This window comes from Panulirus ornatus, chromosome 35 (assembly GCF_036320965.1).
Source record: "Panulirus ornatus isolate Po-2019 chromosome 35, ASM3632096v1, whole genome shotgun sequence".
NCBI classification, from domain to species: domain Eukaryota; kingdom Metazoa; phylum Arthropoda; class Malacostraca; order Decapoda; family Palinuridae; genus Panulirus; species Panulirus ornatus.
The window spans coordinates 8,828,939-8,845,660 of NC_092258.1; positions in this window are offsets into that span (position 1 = coordinate 8,828,939).

The following is a 16,722-nucleotide window of genomic DNA, read 5'->3' on the forward strand; positions in this document are numbered from 1 at the left end:
GTTCTTGTGCCTCTGTGGTAAATACAGTCATTGGTCTCGTAGCTCACAGAAATGATACCGACTTGTATGTTTTTCAGATGGTAGATGCTATTAAAATTACCGTAACTCACTGATGACAGCCTTACAGGATTCTCGTAACTCAGCAACAAATAAGGATTCTGGTGGCGTGGCATAGTTAACAGCAAAGTGTTCAAGCAAGAGAGTGTACAAATGAGGTATTTTAACATATTGTTCTTCTGTTGTATAAGACACTTCAGGGGAAAATCGAAGTATGAACGCCAACTTCAGCGAGTGAATGCATTATGTCTCCCTCCACATTATCACACCGTCATGTTCACAGTGGAGAGGGACGCTTTTTCATACGCATTTTTCCTTCACCCTCGACCAACGCAACTACGCCCTCATCTTCACCACGACTTAAGACACCGCTGACCCTTGATTTGACCCGTTTGGATCAGGTCAAATGCCTCATCAATACCTCTTGGCCTTTAACCTCACCCGCAAGGGTCAAATCAAAGGCCATAGTTATGGTGCTGAAATTTTGGAAATGAAAAATATTTAAGGGAAAGAAGAAACTGAGCACAGTAATATGTTCTCCCTCCTAGGGAGAGACGAAGAAATAAAAAGCATTTGCAATGATAAGAAGACGATGAATTCAGGCTGCTATCATTTAAATTTCTTTCAGATAAGATAGTTTTCTATCTGGTTTCAGTTTTCTACTTGTCATGGACGTCCGCTGTGTAGCGGTTGGCGCTGCTGAGCGTGAAGCCGAGGGGGGTCGAGCGAATAGGCTTAGAACCCTTGTTGTGGCAGTCAGTCCACTGTCTGATAATTTCCATAACTATTGTCCAATTCATTTCTGTAAATCTGATAACCTAGACACGTCGAATCTACTCAAAATCGCTAAGTATGTTCGAAAAACTGTATACGATGGTTTAAGATATATATATAGGCTTATTCCAAACAGATTCCTTGGTTTATATAAAACAATTGACTAGCGGTGTTGAGCTTACTCTCATAAACCAGACGACTCCATTTCCTGTGGCAGAACTCCATACTTCAAAAAGGATAATCTTCGGCTATAGATATGCGACTTCAGAGGAACTCCATAGTGTTCGAGAGGCGAAACGCCCCACATATCGAGAGCACCGAGGCTCCTGACGAAGAGGTGTCACAACCCTGGGAAGATATACAGTCCGATGAGAAAATGGTTATCAGGTCACGTGTGCTAGATGTGAAGATCACATTTCAAGTGAGTTGTTACGTATTTGAATTTGAATGATAGTTGAATTGTATGATAACAAAATGTTTATAAAGTGATGAATAATGTAAAGCACAGGTACTACTACTGATACTACTACTAATTATAATCATAATGATAATGATTATGATGATAATAATGATAATGATAATAATGATAAATACAATGACAAATATATGAATACCCGTCAGCTGTTGTTACTGAACGAAGAGAAAAAAGAATATCGAAGACAAAAAATCTATTTCAAGGTTATGTCTAACAGCATAAGCTTAGCTTACAGTTTTAAGAGTAAAAGTATCGTCTTGAATGATAGTACGGGACAATCTATTTAGGTTTCAGATTTCTATACTTTTTAATGGTTTAACACGTAGTTTTAGCCTTTTACCTTCAGTAGGTGCTGACTACTTAGATATTCATAGACTTCTTGGGGCCTTTTAACGTTGCTCCTGGGACCCTGAGGCTGATGGCATATCTGACACTAAAGTGTTGGTATCTTAAATGAAGAAGCGAATAGAATGGTCTATGGTAGAGGCCGTACATACGCTTATTTTTTTTTTTTGACACCCCATATCCTATGGGTTGACTTGATGGTCTGGCTTAATCTGCCTAATGGGCCAGCCACTCACTATAATGGTTGGGGGAGGGAGGGACAGGGTTATTCGAGGCTTAATAGCTACCTGGAGGCGAGAGGGAGGTAAATCGCCATCCTACGTTGGTCAAGCACTGGAACACCTATGTTGGCCGCCCTTCAGATAGCACTCTAGTACATTGGTACTGCCTCCCTCACTGGTGTATACCATCCTCCGTTTAAAAGAGGGTTTGTATATTAGTTATAACTCATGTACGGGTTGTATAATTCGTGTAAGCTAACTGGGCCTGAATGACAAGCTAACTGGGCCTGAATGATATGCTTAAGTTATACTTTTATACACATTTTCACTGATTTATACTCACACTTGTATGGCCATAGTCTAAAGAATGTTGGAGCCAATCACTCGAGCCCCAATTTACTTTAGAAATAGATGTTGCTTGAAGGGTGCTTGCGCAAGAGATGGTCCCCAGGTAAGTTTGAACACATTTCCTGCCCTTCTGTCGTGCATATTGACCATATACATGTAACCTGCAGGTGATGTAAGCTTCTCAAATAATCCCATCGAGATCATTACTCGCTACAGTTGGATCGTTATTTAACTTCACATTTGCGGAACCTCACATTCCCCTTTGATAATCTACTCTAAGCTTTGTGGAATCACAAGTTCCTACGGCCTTATGTGAGGGCTTGTATCTCTAGTCTCTTTCGTGGACGAGACAACCTGCTCATATAGGTAAGAGATACAAGCTCCTGCGTACCGTCAACCAAATGGGTCAAGAGACAACAGCGGCTGAGAGAATGATGAGCTAAGAGATGCCATATTATGAGTGAAGGTTTCGACAGAAGAGTGAAGAAGGAAATACGTTGATCTAGAGAGACGTTTCCATTTTTGGTTTGCAAAGTTTTTGGGGGCGAGAATAACATGCTTTTGTGAAGTGATATACCCATACACCACAGGACTCTTAGCTGAGTGTATATATTTCTATAGTGACCTACATCGCACAGGTAAAACGTGACTTAATCATAAACCATCTCAGGTGAAAGGAAAAAGAGTATGAGGAGCAACATAGATTAATCAGGGTTCGAGGAAGTGTTTGTAAGACAGGGATCTCAAAGGTGAAAAAAAAGGTTATATTGTTATATGGAACAGGTCAAGGAGACCCTTGATATGGCCAGTGTGGAGTATCTCATCTAATGCTGCCAGCGTCGAGGGAAGAAGAAAACACGGAAAGGAGTAGCGATCGCAGGTGTGCGTGAGAGAAGATAACTTCTCTTTTGCTTCTTGGATGGTGGACGTCGAGGCTGGAGATAGCCTGACCACATATAAACACACCGGACGAGACCACACTGGCAGAAATATGAGTATAAAACTCACTTCCCATAATATACAGATTTCCAAATAGATAATTAGATGCATGCACACACACACACACACACACACACACACACACGCTCGCTGATGAACTGCCGTGTGATGGCTGAAGTATAATAAGCTTGAAACGGGATGTCTGTCTACTCCTCCTATGTCGTCTATGCTCGTCGTCCTTAGGGGCTTATGTCGCTTGGCTAATGTCTGGCCAGTGAAGTCAAACAAACCGGGAAATTGGCTGTAGTTGGTCATCAGCGCAAAACACTCCCGTCAATTAGACTAAATCGAATACCGTGGTCATCCATGCTCGAGAGTGGCTGATTTGAGGAAGGGTATCACTGTAGCGTCTTTGGCAACTGAATTTATGTTATGAATTCCCTGCGCATGATTCATTCTTAATGGAAGACAATGCGCTGTTGTCTGTCAGCGATGGTAGATGTATGAGGTATGAAGGAGAGAGAGAGAGAGAGAGAGAGAGAGAGAGAGGTGGAAAAGTAAGAACTGGAAGGGAAGGATTTCCAGCCCCCCCGCTCCCTCCCCTTTTAGTAGCCTTCTACAACACGAGGGAATACATGGGAAGCATTCTTTCTCCCCTATCCCAGGGATGATACATATATATATATATATATATATATATATATATATATATATATATATATATATATATATATATATATATATATATATATATATATATATATATATATATATAAAGACACAGTAAACAAAAGCTTAAAACATGGAGCCAAAAAGTGATTTGCAGATATTAGACACTGGAGAGGAAAGGTACGCATGACAGCGACAGATGTAGTCTGCTCATGTATACAAAATACAGTGTTTCGGTGCCTGATAGACTTTGAAATATACTTATAACTTGAGGTACGTCATTTTCCTATCACTTGCATGAGAACGATCGGTAACAAGCACAGTTACAAGCAAACCTGTAGTAGTGTGATGAAATGCCTGTAATTCCAACCCTCGACGGAAAGTAGCGGCTATTTCCATGTTGGTCTCCTTCCTACACCACCACCACCTTCACCCACCGTCTTTGCGACGTTATAAACCTTATCACTTAAAAACCTCGGAGGTGAGGAAAATATTCTAGAGAAGCTATTGACTCATTTAGTTCCCTAGGGGTGCGCCTCTCATTTCCTGAGCCTGGCTCTCATTTCTTTTATACGGGCTGGGACGCCCGTTTGGGGGTCATCAGGGTAGTTAAGCGACGTCGGGAACAGGATAGGAGTCATTTGATATTGCTAGGTCAGGAAGTATGCCGGTTGATAACAAGGGGGGAGGCCAACCAGCCCGGGCCGACGACCGCGGGAGAATATCTGGAGATACAGGAAGGGGGGGGAAAAATAGTGAAGCAAGGGAACAAGAGATGAAGTGGAGAAGAGGAGGAAGGTATGTACAAGGTGAGGGTGTCACCTCTGGACCGACGAGATGAGGACGGAGGTGTATTGTGGAAGATGAGGAGAAGACATAGGGGGAAAAGGGAGAGTGAGATTGGAAGAAAGCAAGGCCAGTGGACGGGAGAGGTAGTGTGTAGAGAGAGAGAGAGAGAGAGAGGGGGGGGTGGAGAGAGATAGAAGAGAGAGAGAGAGAGAGAGAGAGAGAGAGAGAGAGAGAGAGAGAGAGAGAGAGAGAGAGAGAGAGAGAGAGAGAGAGAGAGAGAGAGAGAGGAGTAATTGATTTCTCTTATTCGTTTCACGCAGCTTGGCTAGGAAGGAAATAGCAGTAATTGCATTAGGAGCAGGAGGAGGAGTTGTCATTAGGCAGATTAAAGGCTGGCTGGGGCCTCTGAGACGACTCCTGGGCTCAATCAGAGACTTGAGACCACGAAAACTGAGTCAGTGCCCCCTAATGAAAAAGGAAAGCCGTCCTGGCCAGAGGAGGAGTTGCATCTGGATGGATTAACAGTTCGCATCCTGTGGGAGGATCAATTTGTCGAGCCCCCATTAGGAGAAACATGATTGTCGCTGATACAAAGGAAGCTATCCTGAGAGGCACCAGCTGAGGACCCACAGAACAAAAGGGGGTTCACTTCCTGAGGACATCAGAAATGGGGACGAATGAGAACACGAGGACAATGACTACAGTGTTCAAGATATTTCACAATGACATCCGCGGATGCTTAATGGAGGACATGATAGTTATTCGTAGTTAGATGGAATATTGCCCCTTGACCATCACTGTCACATCTTGCGTTTGAGTGCCTCTCTCTACGTTGAGGCCTTCAACAGCAGCATCCTACGGGAAAGTTTGAGTGCCTCTACGTTGAGGCCTGCAACAGCAGTATCCTACGGGAATCCAAGTTCACCAAATACTTCAAGAATCAGGAAGAAGCCTTCTACCTCTCAGGTAACAGGATCCCTTCTCGAAGCGGACACAAGATCATCCAACTGGTAGGTGCTGTTTTTTTCTTATATCTGTTACAAAAGATACTAGAATGGCAAATATATATTTGAATATTCGTGGCTATTTCATGCAAAAAATTTGCATCTCTCGGTTTTTCATTCTCTCTCTATCTCTTTTCAGAGGTGGTTTAGGTCCAAACAGCCTCTGAAATTACATACACACTTCCTCATGTCACAGCGAAACATGGACCTCCACACTTATAAAAGTGACTTTCAATTCTCTAGCTTCACAAGTTCATTCGTAAAGAGAAATCAGCATCTCCTGTCATGCCGAACCGTGCATAAGATGCTTCCATTGCATCTGATCCCGAGCATTTTCGTCTCTACTACCTCCAATCTTTTCCCCTTTAAGATCCTTATCATTCTTCTTAATTACCCTTTCGTAATGTCTTCCTCTCCTATATATCTATACCTTTCTTTCCTTCCCACTGATTCTACTGAATGAATTCAAACACCTTCTTCAGCACTATCGAATCCGATCACTTCCTTTGGATACCCCAGTCTCCACCTCATGCCACCTTCATCTTCTCTCACTAACGTTCTTCCTAAATAGTCTAATACACATGTCTTTCATATGGGACGAAAGAACAACAATAGTTTTCCAATTCTGATCTGTGAGCGGATTCGGATGAGTTCCACGAACACAGCATTTCTCATGGGTGATGAACAGATGGGATTTGCAAATTTCCAGAAACTGAAATTTTCTTGCAGATTATGAATAGAGTAGAATTTGCCGATAGAGAATTTACGACAGGATCAGAGAGGCAATCTTGAGGAATTTCTGGAGTCCACTGTATGTATATAATTCTACAACCTTAGGTTACACTACACGCAGGCTTAGGGGAATTTAGGTGTTCTCAGGAGCAAGGAAATGCTCCACGGAGCTATGGTCGTTTTCGTCCACTGACGATAATGTAGTCTAGCATACACACACACACACACACACACACACACACACACACACACATATATATATATATATATATATATATATATATATATATATATATATATATATATATATATATATATATATATTCCTTTTGTTTTGAATACTTTTATTTTTCCATCCTCTCTCCAAGATCAAAGAAAATGATCTCAAGAATCTACTTAAATCATACCCGCAGCTCAAATACTTATAGATAAAATGAACAGCGATGGTTTAGAGACTTGAATATCATTTTATGGGATTGATAATGGGATTAATTCTTGCCACCATTTGTGTCACAAACAGAAGACGAAAGCATCTAATCAATCCTGATTAGAAAGGTATGCTATTCCACAGATCTGTGTTGGGTTTTTGTGACTACGGGAGTCAATATCGAATCCTTTGGTGGCTTGAAAACCCTTTCATGAGATCGCCCCATCACCATTGCTCTCCATCTTCAACTCCACGACGAGAGAACATAGAGACTAAAACAGACACAAAAAAAAGGCAAATCAGAAGGTCAGGTCATAATGGGATTATCCCACTTTCGTTAATTTGGACTGATGTGCCTTTATAGGTGTGTCCTGTCTGGGTATGAGCGACTGGCCTTGTCAATTAGAGTGTTCATTGATCCGTTCTGATAAGCTCACCATAGTGACGATCTGGGACGAGATTGGATTGGTCAGATATTTCAAGGTATGAGATGTGCGGTGGTGTCCTGGTGGCTACACCTGTGTCCTGGTGGCTACACCTGTGTCCTGGTGGCTACACCTGTGTTCTTATGATTACACATGTGTCCTGATGATTACTTCTTTTTCCTAGTGGTTACACCTGTGTTCTGGTGATGCAGACGTGTCCTAGTAGTAGAGCTGCGTCCTGATGATTACGCCTGTTTCCTAGTGATTACACATGTGTCCTGGTGATTACACACGTGTTCTGGTGATTACACAATTGTCTTGGTAATGTAGAAGTGTCCTGGTGATTACACATGTGTCTTGGTAATGCAGAAGTGTCCTGGTGATTACACCTGTGTCCTGGTGGTAGAGCTGTGCCCTGTTGGTACAGCTGTGTCCTGGTTGAAGCCCTCTATCTAAGGATATTGTTTGTATTGTTGGTAGCACTGTCATGACTTGGTGAGAGTCTGGTGTTCGTAGTGCTGTTGTGACCTGGTGATGCAGTTGTGTCCTGGTCAAAATCATCCATCTGGGGCTTATGAGAGTGTGATGGTGTTTGCCCTGCTGTGGCTTGGTGCGAGTGTAGTGCTGGTAACACTGTCGTGCCCTGGTGAAACAGCATCGTCGGTAGCACTGATGTGTCCTGGGGGCATTAATAATGTTGGTAGGAGAGTTGTACCCTCATTTTGGCAACACTACTGCGCCCTGGTGAGACTGAGGTGCTGGTAACGCTACTGTGACCTAGTGAGATTATGATCTTGGTAACGCAGTATTTACGTACCTTGGAGGAGGTGTTGTCGTATCTTATCATCTGCATCATCTCGTGGCCCTGGAAGTTCTCTCGTGTGTCCTGGAAATGGTCGTGGCATTGTCCTGGTGTCGTACAGCAGAATCGTCGTGATGTGTGAAGGAGGGAAGGAGGGAGGGAGGGAGGGAGGGAGGGAAGGAGGGAAGGAGGGAGGGAGGTGGGGATGCGTAGGGAGGGAGAGAGAGAGCGTTACAGAGGCACAGGAGCACGGACGACCAGAGGAGCAGAAGTTATGGGCTCCATCAACCGTGGTCGTTGTTAGTTCTCTTGGAAACTTGGCATTCTAACTCGGAGTCGAGAGCGTCCCCGAGATTCGACTCCTCCCTTCCCCTATGTCGAACCCCGGTTCTCCCTTTCATTCAGCTACTTCCTGACCCTCCTCACCAGCCATCAGACAACCTACTACCATATATCATGGAAACGTTATGGAAAAAAAGGAATCTTGTTTTTTGCTTTAAGCACATTTTAAGAAATCCCACTCAGTCCAGTTATTGATACCCTCAGACATATATACACACACACACACACACTCGTTTGACTGCTGCTTCCTAGAGGTTCTGTGTGGAACTCAGCCACACGAGGACTGACCATTATGATAAATCCTTTCTTTAAACATCGAATTGGTGGAGTTCTCCTCTCTCTCCTTCACCTTTCCCTCTTTCTATGACCTTCTCGCCATCAAGCGTCAGGCATCCAGGTACCTGACGAGATCCAGTAAATCTATATATTCTTTTTCTCATATTTTATTTTCTTTTCACACGATGCTGGGCCAAGTTTGGACCGCTCCATGTCGAAGGCTGATAATGGTTATCAGTACCATGTATCAGGCTGGACCTCAGCCCTACACTTCCATAGACTTATCTAGACCCTAGGCTCTGCGCAAATCCATGTCCTCAGCTGGACCCAAATCTCTCTCTCACACACACACACACACACACACACACACACACACACACAGGCGGAGCTTCTCCGTCAGTTGCCCTTCAGCAAGACCAGCACAACACACCAACCTCCACTCACATCACTCCTCCGGTGAAGTCCACCAGCCATCTATCAAGCAATCAGTGCCAGTATTACCCCAGCATACACAAATTAACTAGTGCGTGAAAGGCAGAGTTTCTGGTGTATTCAACCTCGTCTACAATCATGTTGCAGAAGAGGGATTCTGTATAACCTTTAGCTAACGAGCTCCAGGAACAACCGTTGACCTCAGAGGTCATTAGAAAGGGTTATATCAGGTCACAACTTAGCCACCATCATTTCTCTGCCAAAACCTTAAAAAGTTTACCCAGGAATATCAACAGAGTACCAAGGCATACAAATGGAATTGAGGCAGACAATTAGGTCATTTTTGAGGCCATATGTTCATCTAGATGCGCAAGTGAGACTTTGCTCAGATCAGTAACTGAGGAGAGAGGAAGGTACAGAGACGAAGTCAAGAGGTGCTTTTGATATTACCTCTCGCAGACTGTTCAAACCCTTGTCAAACTCGGTCTTCTGTCCACCTACGTGGTTTATTTTTACCCTTGCGTGACCCGCTGTTTATCATCTTTGGTATCACCATGTTATTCTTATCTGCTGTCCAATAAAGAGAAAGATTTTGGCCATGTTACACGTTTATAAAGCCATTTGCATATCAGATAAGCGGTCATTTTGCTCCGACATGTCACTATATATAGATGTTCAACTTCTCTAACATTGTGTAATCCAGATATGTCTCCACGAGATATCTAAAGACTGATATAAGGATATTGGTTGAAATATAGATGTTTTACAGGTCTGGAGAGGGAGTAGAGAAAGATCCTGTATGGATAAGGAATTGTTGTCAATGTTGAATAGTCAGACGGAAGTCTGGATAATTCTGGGACCTATTGCTGAAGAGTTTGCTAGAGAAGAATAAGTTGTTATTCTGGGATGTTGTTTAGAAATGCTCCAAGCACTGAGATACTGGAAAGTATCAGAGATTCTCTTGGAAAAAGAGGAATGATAGCGGAGATGTGTTGGGGATTTGTTGGAGACGGCAGAATTATGGTGGAGGTTTCATATATAGTGGAAACTCGAGCGGTGGAGCCATGATTCACTTGGCTGTTCCTGCTGACGTTCAGTCCCCATCCGTAATTTGACCTTGTAACCTTGTCCTTTGATGACCTTTTCCATCAAAGGTGCGACCCGACTCTCAAGTTTGTCAAAGTCAGACGCTTTGAACTTGCGAACACTGTCCATGCGTCGAGCTATTGCGTCCACAGACGGATCGACAGACAGATAAACAACCAGCGAAGCTCACAAACACCACACAGCGAACGTACCCAGACATAACCTGGCGATCAAATGAATGGGCTGACGATCGGCTAAGCGGTGGAACAAATCCTCACAGAAACATACAAATGTTTGGAAAATGTTACATCAATTCTCCGGCAAGATAACAACTTATTTTGCAAAGTATGGAACATAGTTGTGTCATATAAAGATAAGCATTAAATTATCTTTGTTTTTCTCGGACGATTTTATAGATAAGAAATCTATTAAAGATTATTTTTCTTGTCACTTTGGAAATACCAATAAATTTTTCGGTTAGGTAAAAAAGTGACAAAAATTTCATTTATGCTGAAGTTACAGAAATATTCGTTTTAACCATACCTGTATGAACAGGCAACACCAAAAATACCTTTCAAGCTGTTGGCAAATTGACGAGTTTTCTACAGAGAAATGGATGAAGGAAATGGATGAAAAATACATATTTCTAGCTACGACTCCATGTCGTCTGCATAACCTCCTGTTTTAGCAGACTGGGATGAAAGATGAAATACATGAAAGACACTCAAGACTCATCATGCTACTGTTATGAGTGGAACGTAACTATATGCTGTTAAAAAGTGGACTCATAGGAAGGTCTATTATGAAAGGATCATATGAACAATGTAAAGTTCACTCCAATAGCCTCGCTGCCAAAAAACCCAATCTCTTTTCCATACTAAATTTGCCTTAAAAAGAGCACCAGTAATTAGCCTCATTAAGGTATAATGAATAAGAGAGCCGTGATTAGCCTCATCAATGAATAATCTCTATCATGATTGGATCAAGTATATTTTTTTCCTTATTCGAGACTTGACCTGCAGAACAGAGAAGTCAACGACCACTCTCATCCAGCTATCAAACAAGACAAAACTGTTGACCATCACCATCACACTCAAAATACTAGACTTACGCCTGCGACTTAGGCTTGTGTGTGTGTGTGTGCATACATATATAGAAGTAAAGACATGGTGCATATATACAATATTAAGATACGGGGCAATAAGAGTTTAAACGCTCTCTCTATAACATACAAACTGCAATCTAACACTTTGATTCTTCATTCTAAAATCTTCACTTGTCTGGATATAAATGAACAAATCACCTCAGTGACAGTATGGGTGGAAGGTGTAAGGTTAGGGGGTAGATGGAGGCAAATATGAATCGTTGAGTTGGTACACCACATAGATACAGGATGTACGAGAGGGGAGCGCTCTGGGTCGAAGGGCTAAGAGGACCTTCTCTCCTTCAGAAGAAGAGGAAGAGCATAAACTTTGTGTGACAGCTTACCATTCCTATGTATTCAGCCTCCTGCAAACTGTCCATCAGGAACTAACATACCTCTTTGAAGTATACATTAGATCAACAGAATACAGGCCTTTGAACTATCCACACCATGACCATCCTTACAATTTCTATCGTTCTCCCGTCTCTGGTAAAATATGCCTCCCGTATAGTCTCTTGCTTCTCATTCCTGGAGGATCAATTGATTGGGTTTTAATGAGGCAAGTTCGAAATCTTTATCAGGAAGTCTAAACCCGCTGGCGCTGGGAAAACTTCCTCTTGAAGTTCGTCTCCGGCTCTTGTACTAGAAGTAAAAAGCCCTCAGGCTTCTGCACTTGAATTAAGAGGTTCTCAGGCTCCTTTAACCGAGGTAAGACTTCCTCAGTCTCCAGTATTCGAAGTAAGGAATCTACATGCTCCTGTGCTCGAAGAAAGAGGTCCTTAGGCCCTTGTACCAGAAGTAAGAAGTCCTCACGTTCCACTACCCGAAGTAAAAAGCCTTGTGTACAACTTGAAGAAAGAGGTTCTCAGGCTCCTGTACTCGAGGTAAGAAGTCCTCAATCACCTGTACTCGAAGTAATAAATCCTTATGCTCCTGTACTCGAAGAAAGAGGTCTTCAGGTTCCTGTACTAGAAGTTAGGGGTCCTCGGAATTTTTACTCGAGGTAAGAAGACCTCACGCTATAGAACTTGAGGTACAGGTTACTATACTTAAAGTAAAAGGTCCTTAGGAAGTCCCCAGAATCCTGTTCCCGGAGTAAGAAGTCCCCAGAATCCTGTTCCAAAAGTAAGAAGTCCCCAGAATCCTGTCCCGCAGTAAGAAGTCCCCAGGTTCATGTATTCGAGCTGAGAACTTTCTTCACCCTTGGTATTAACACACTGTATGAATAATTTCTCAGTGGCCCCTCTGAGGTATCTCTGAGGACCAGAGCGTAATGAGTCCAAGTTTGTCTTTCTCATTTCTGGTGTATAATTATGTCTCCACAATGTCTTTATCTTATTCCATCCTCTCTGAGGATGCAAGAGACTAATTCTGTGCTCTCATATAACCTATTTTGTACCGATGCGCGAGTTCTTTTTTTTTTTTTCCTTCAGTAATGTGGCCACTTTTGTCATTATACACTCCGCTTTTATAATCATTCTTTCATACCTGTCCGCCTCTCCTGTCTTGAAGAATTAGCATCAAGAACAGACGATTGAGCGTCCGAGAGAAAAAGAATACTTAACTTAATTCCTACTTCTGTTCTTACTTTTAGAAAGTGATTGTACAAGACGGGAAGATCATCCAGCCTCCTCGTTCTCGTTCTCTTAGTCGCCTTCTTTCCAATCAGTAGAAATACGTGGGTAAGTATTCTTTCTTCCCTACCCCAAGGTATACCATACTCTAAGTAGAGATTCTTATAGTATGTAAGGAAAGTGAAGTTTTAGTTGTTTCTCATATATGTTGAATACTTATGAAGAATTCTTGTGTCTCACTCACTCTCCTGTTATAAACCATTGATATAACTTCAGGGACGGAGGTAATTTTGTGTTGGATCACAAATCCTAATACACAATGCATTCAGAAAATCTTCTTTACCCTACATCGGATGAGGATATTCTGAGAAACAAAATATATGAATATGATTTTCCTAAATCATAACTGATTTACCATTAGCTCGACGTGTACATGGGGCTCTCAGTCTTCTATCCTTGAATATCCATCATATAAGCACTGGAATATATCAGTGTTACAAGTGTATAAGTTAATCTTTCTTTTTTTTAAAGTTGTCACTTCATCTTTGACGACATGACAGGACGGTATAATACCTAAACTTATTTTCTTATGTAGACTGTTATTCATGGAGCTTCATATTATACTAGAAATGTCTGGGAAAGAGAAGGCGATTGCATCCAGCTGTTTCGAGTGCCTAGGTAATACAAGGGACTCAAATGCGAATTACGATTGCAGGAAGAGATTTCCTTCCTGTGTCTTATATATCTTTTGCTTCTGGAAGACCCGACGAAGGAACTGAGTCATGTAGCAACAAGCGGAATATGTAGATAAAATGTGTAACGTAGGCATACAAATCTCCTTTCCTTAGTCAATTCGCAGGGAAAAAAAAGTTAAGCTGATTTGCATATAAATGTTCTTTCCACCTAAAAATTAAATATGCATCACCGCTGGCAGAGGTGCTAGTGCTCAGAGGCGATGAATTATGCTAATCTAAGCAGAACGCAGAGCGACTACCCCCTCCTGGTGAGTCTTGAGGCAGCTAAGTTGCTAGAACTGCTTCGAATGTTAGCTTCTTTAGGTGACGCTGGAACCAGCTAAAGTCGTCATGTCTGCTTCCCATGTAAGTCATGGGTGACTCTGGGCGCAACTAAAAATGCCACATCTGCTTCAGGTAATACCCTTCTATCGGGATCAGTGAACTACCAGATCAGCTTAGGGTGTTGGATTCCTTTATGCCTCGAGTAAAAGCCATGACGATGATAATAGCTTCTGTCATTTGATATAAGATTAAAGTTAGGGTTTATTGTTCATCCTACGGTCCTATTTTCACTGAACTAGAAGTTGTTATTATCATATATATATATATATGTATATATATATATATATATATATATATATATATATATATATATATATATATATATATATATATATATATATATATATATATATATATATATATATATATATATATATATATATATATATATATATATATATATATATATATATATATATATATATATATATATATATATATATATATATATATATATATATATATATATATATATATATATATATATATATATATATATATATATATATATATATATATATATATATATATATAGCCTTCACCATAGTCTTAGCTGGTTGCATTATTCTATAAAGGCAGTTAATGTCTTACTGGGGGAGACACTCACTCCTTCCCTTGTCACACATGTACGCGTTCCAAGAGATCTTGAAATACGAATGAAATGTATATACTCTTCTCTCGGACACACTACCAGGCCAGTGCTCTGTGAATGAATTCACATAATACCCTTGACAACCAGTATGTGCATCCCATTCATGCAACGCTAACTCGCAGACGTACCCCCAACAGAGACAGAAGCATCGCCCGACGAAGGCAGTGATGTCCAAGTGGAAAGTCTAAAAATGAAATTCGTATTTCAATCCAAATTCCTCAGGATAAAGTAACGACCATTGTTTAAGGCTTGTTATGTTAGGTGCATAATGATATTTCATGTGGTACTTTTATGTGATATTTCATCATTTCTATTCTATAATTCTTATACTTTCTAACCATGAATTGAGCTTTTAGCCGTAAAGAATCTCATTTTGTATCATGTATACAATTTGACATTTTCATCTCATCTTAGGCGCTGATCATCTTGATACAAGATGATATAAAGAGAGACCAAGTGAACGATAGAAGGTCTAAGATTTCGCGTTGAGGAAGATTCTGAGTTCGGAGAGAGCTCGGTCTTTCCATATGTCCCGCCTCTTAGTAGAGCTTCACTTCTGAGTCTCTAGGTAAAGTGGGACTCTTCAGAGAGACCAGTCTTTAGTCGTATGGCTTATGAAAACAATCTAAATAATACTGATCTGGCCAAATGTGTCTATACGTACACACCTTCGTGGCGTAGTGGATAGCGTTGCTGACCATAAATCAGCATGGGCCAGTCCAGGGTTGGACCCGCATAGGTTCGAATCCTTGGCGTGGCAGTTGGTCTACATCCAACTCAGGTGTACATCCTCCCTTTGGGGTTGGTCGACAAGTGGGTGCCTGATTGAGGCTGGTGTGTGTGTGTGTGTGTCTGTGTGTGTGTGTGCATGTGTATATACATACGTACATATGAGCAAAGGCAAGTTAAATATATACAAGATGAAGGGGGATCTTACCGTGCATCAAAAATATTTACATAAACTGATGCCATGAATAAAGTTATCACACACGCAAAGCTGCTCAGGGAAGAGGATCTTCCTTACGAAATCAGATTCGTCCACTTTGGCCAATATTTTTCGCCAGAGAGACACGAGACATCCTGCCTCTGATGACGGCGCGAGGACAAGTCTCTTTCACAGAGACACCGAAGGAAATTGCAGTGTAATGAAAAGCTATCTGAAGTAAGATAAACACGGGCCTTCTTTCGCCGCACGTGATCATCATCATTCATTATAACAAAAGAAATGCAAGCGTCCTTTGATGTAAGACTTCAAACTCCAGCATCTTAATTTGGTCCCACTCCCTCCCACACACACACACACACACACCAGCGCATGCTAACTTTCCTTTGGTTCCTTATCACAACACGGAATATTCACGTACCTTGATGAGTGGCTTTGGGCTTCTTCCGCCAGAGGTAGTGAGGTGCCTCATCAACCTACCCCTTAATTGGGGTACACTCCTGGACCTGCCAAAAAAAATAGGAAATGCAAAATCCTTCTCTGTAACGTCCATGTACTTATCTTTCATTAATCTCTATTGATTTAATGACATTCTGAAACTCTAGGACCAGTAGAACATCAAATGTTCCACAAAGAAATTATTTTTTCTCTCCCGCCACAATGAGTACAATTGCAAGGCCTGTAAAGAAGCAAGAAAAAAATGAAGCAAAATGCTTTTGCTTTTACGACACCACGTGAATCAAAGGTGGCCAGCTGCCTGGGTGATGCTAGTTCCCCACAGAAGAGGATTATGGGACAGGACATGGACACCCCTGGTCGGAAACTCGAGCCAGGTTACAAGCCGTCTGCTGGTTAGGCCAGCCACAGCTGTGGTACTTCGCTGCAGACCAGGTTGGTACCCATTTGTATATAAGCCAAAGGAATGGTATATCTATTCACCTATCTTGTGTGTGTGTGTGTGTGTGTGTGTGTGTGTGTGTGTGTGTATGTGTATGTGTCTGTGTGTGTGTGTGTGTGTGTGTGTGTGTGTGAGGTGTGTGTCTGTGTGTGAGTGTTTATTCATCTTTGCATTTGTTTGTGTAAGTGTGTGTGTATTTGTTCTTCCATTTTAGAACGCCACAAATAGGGCATAATACTTTCTGTTATTTTTTTTTCTTTTTTGCTTCCTGTTGCTATATAAGAAGCTC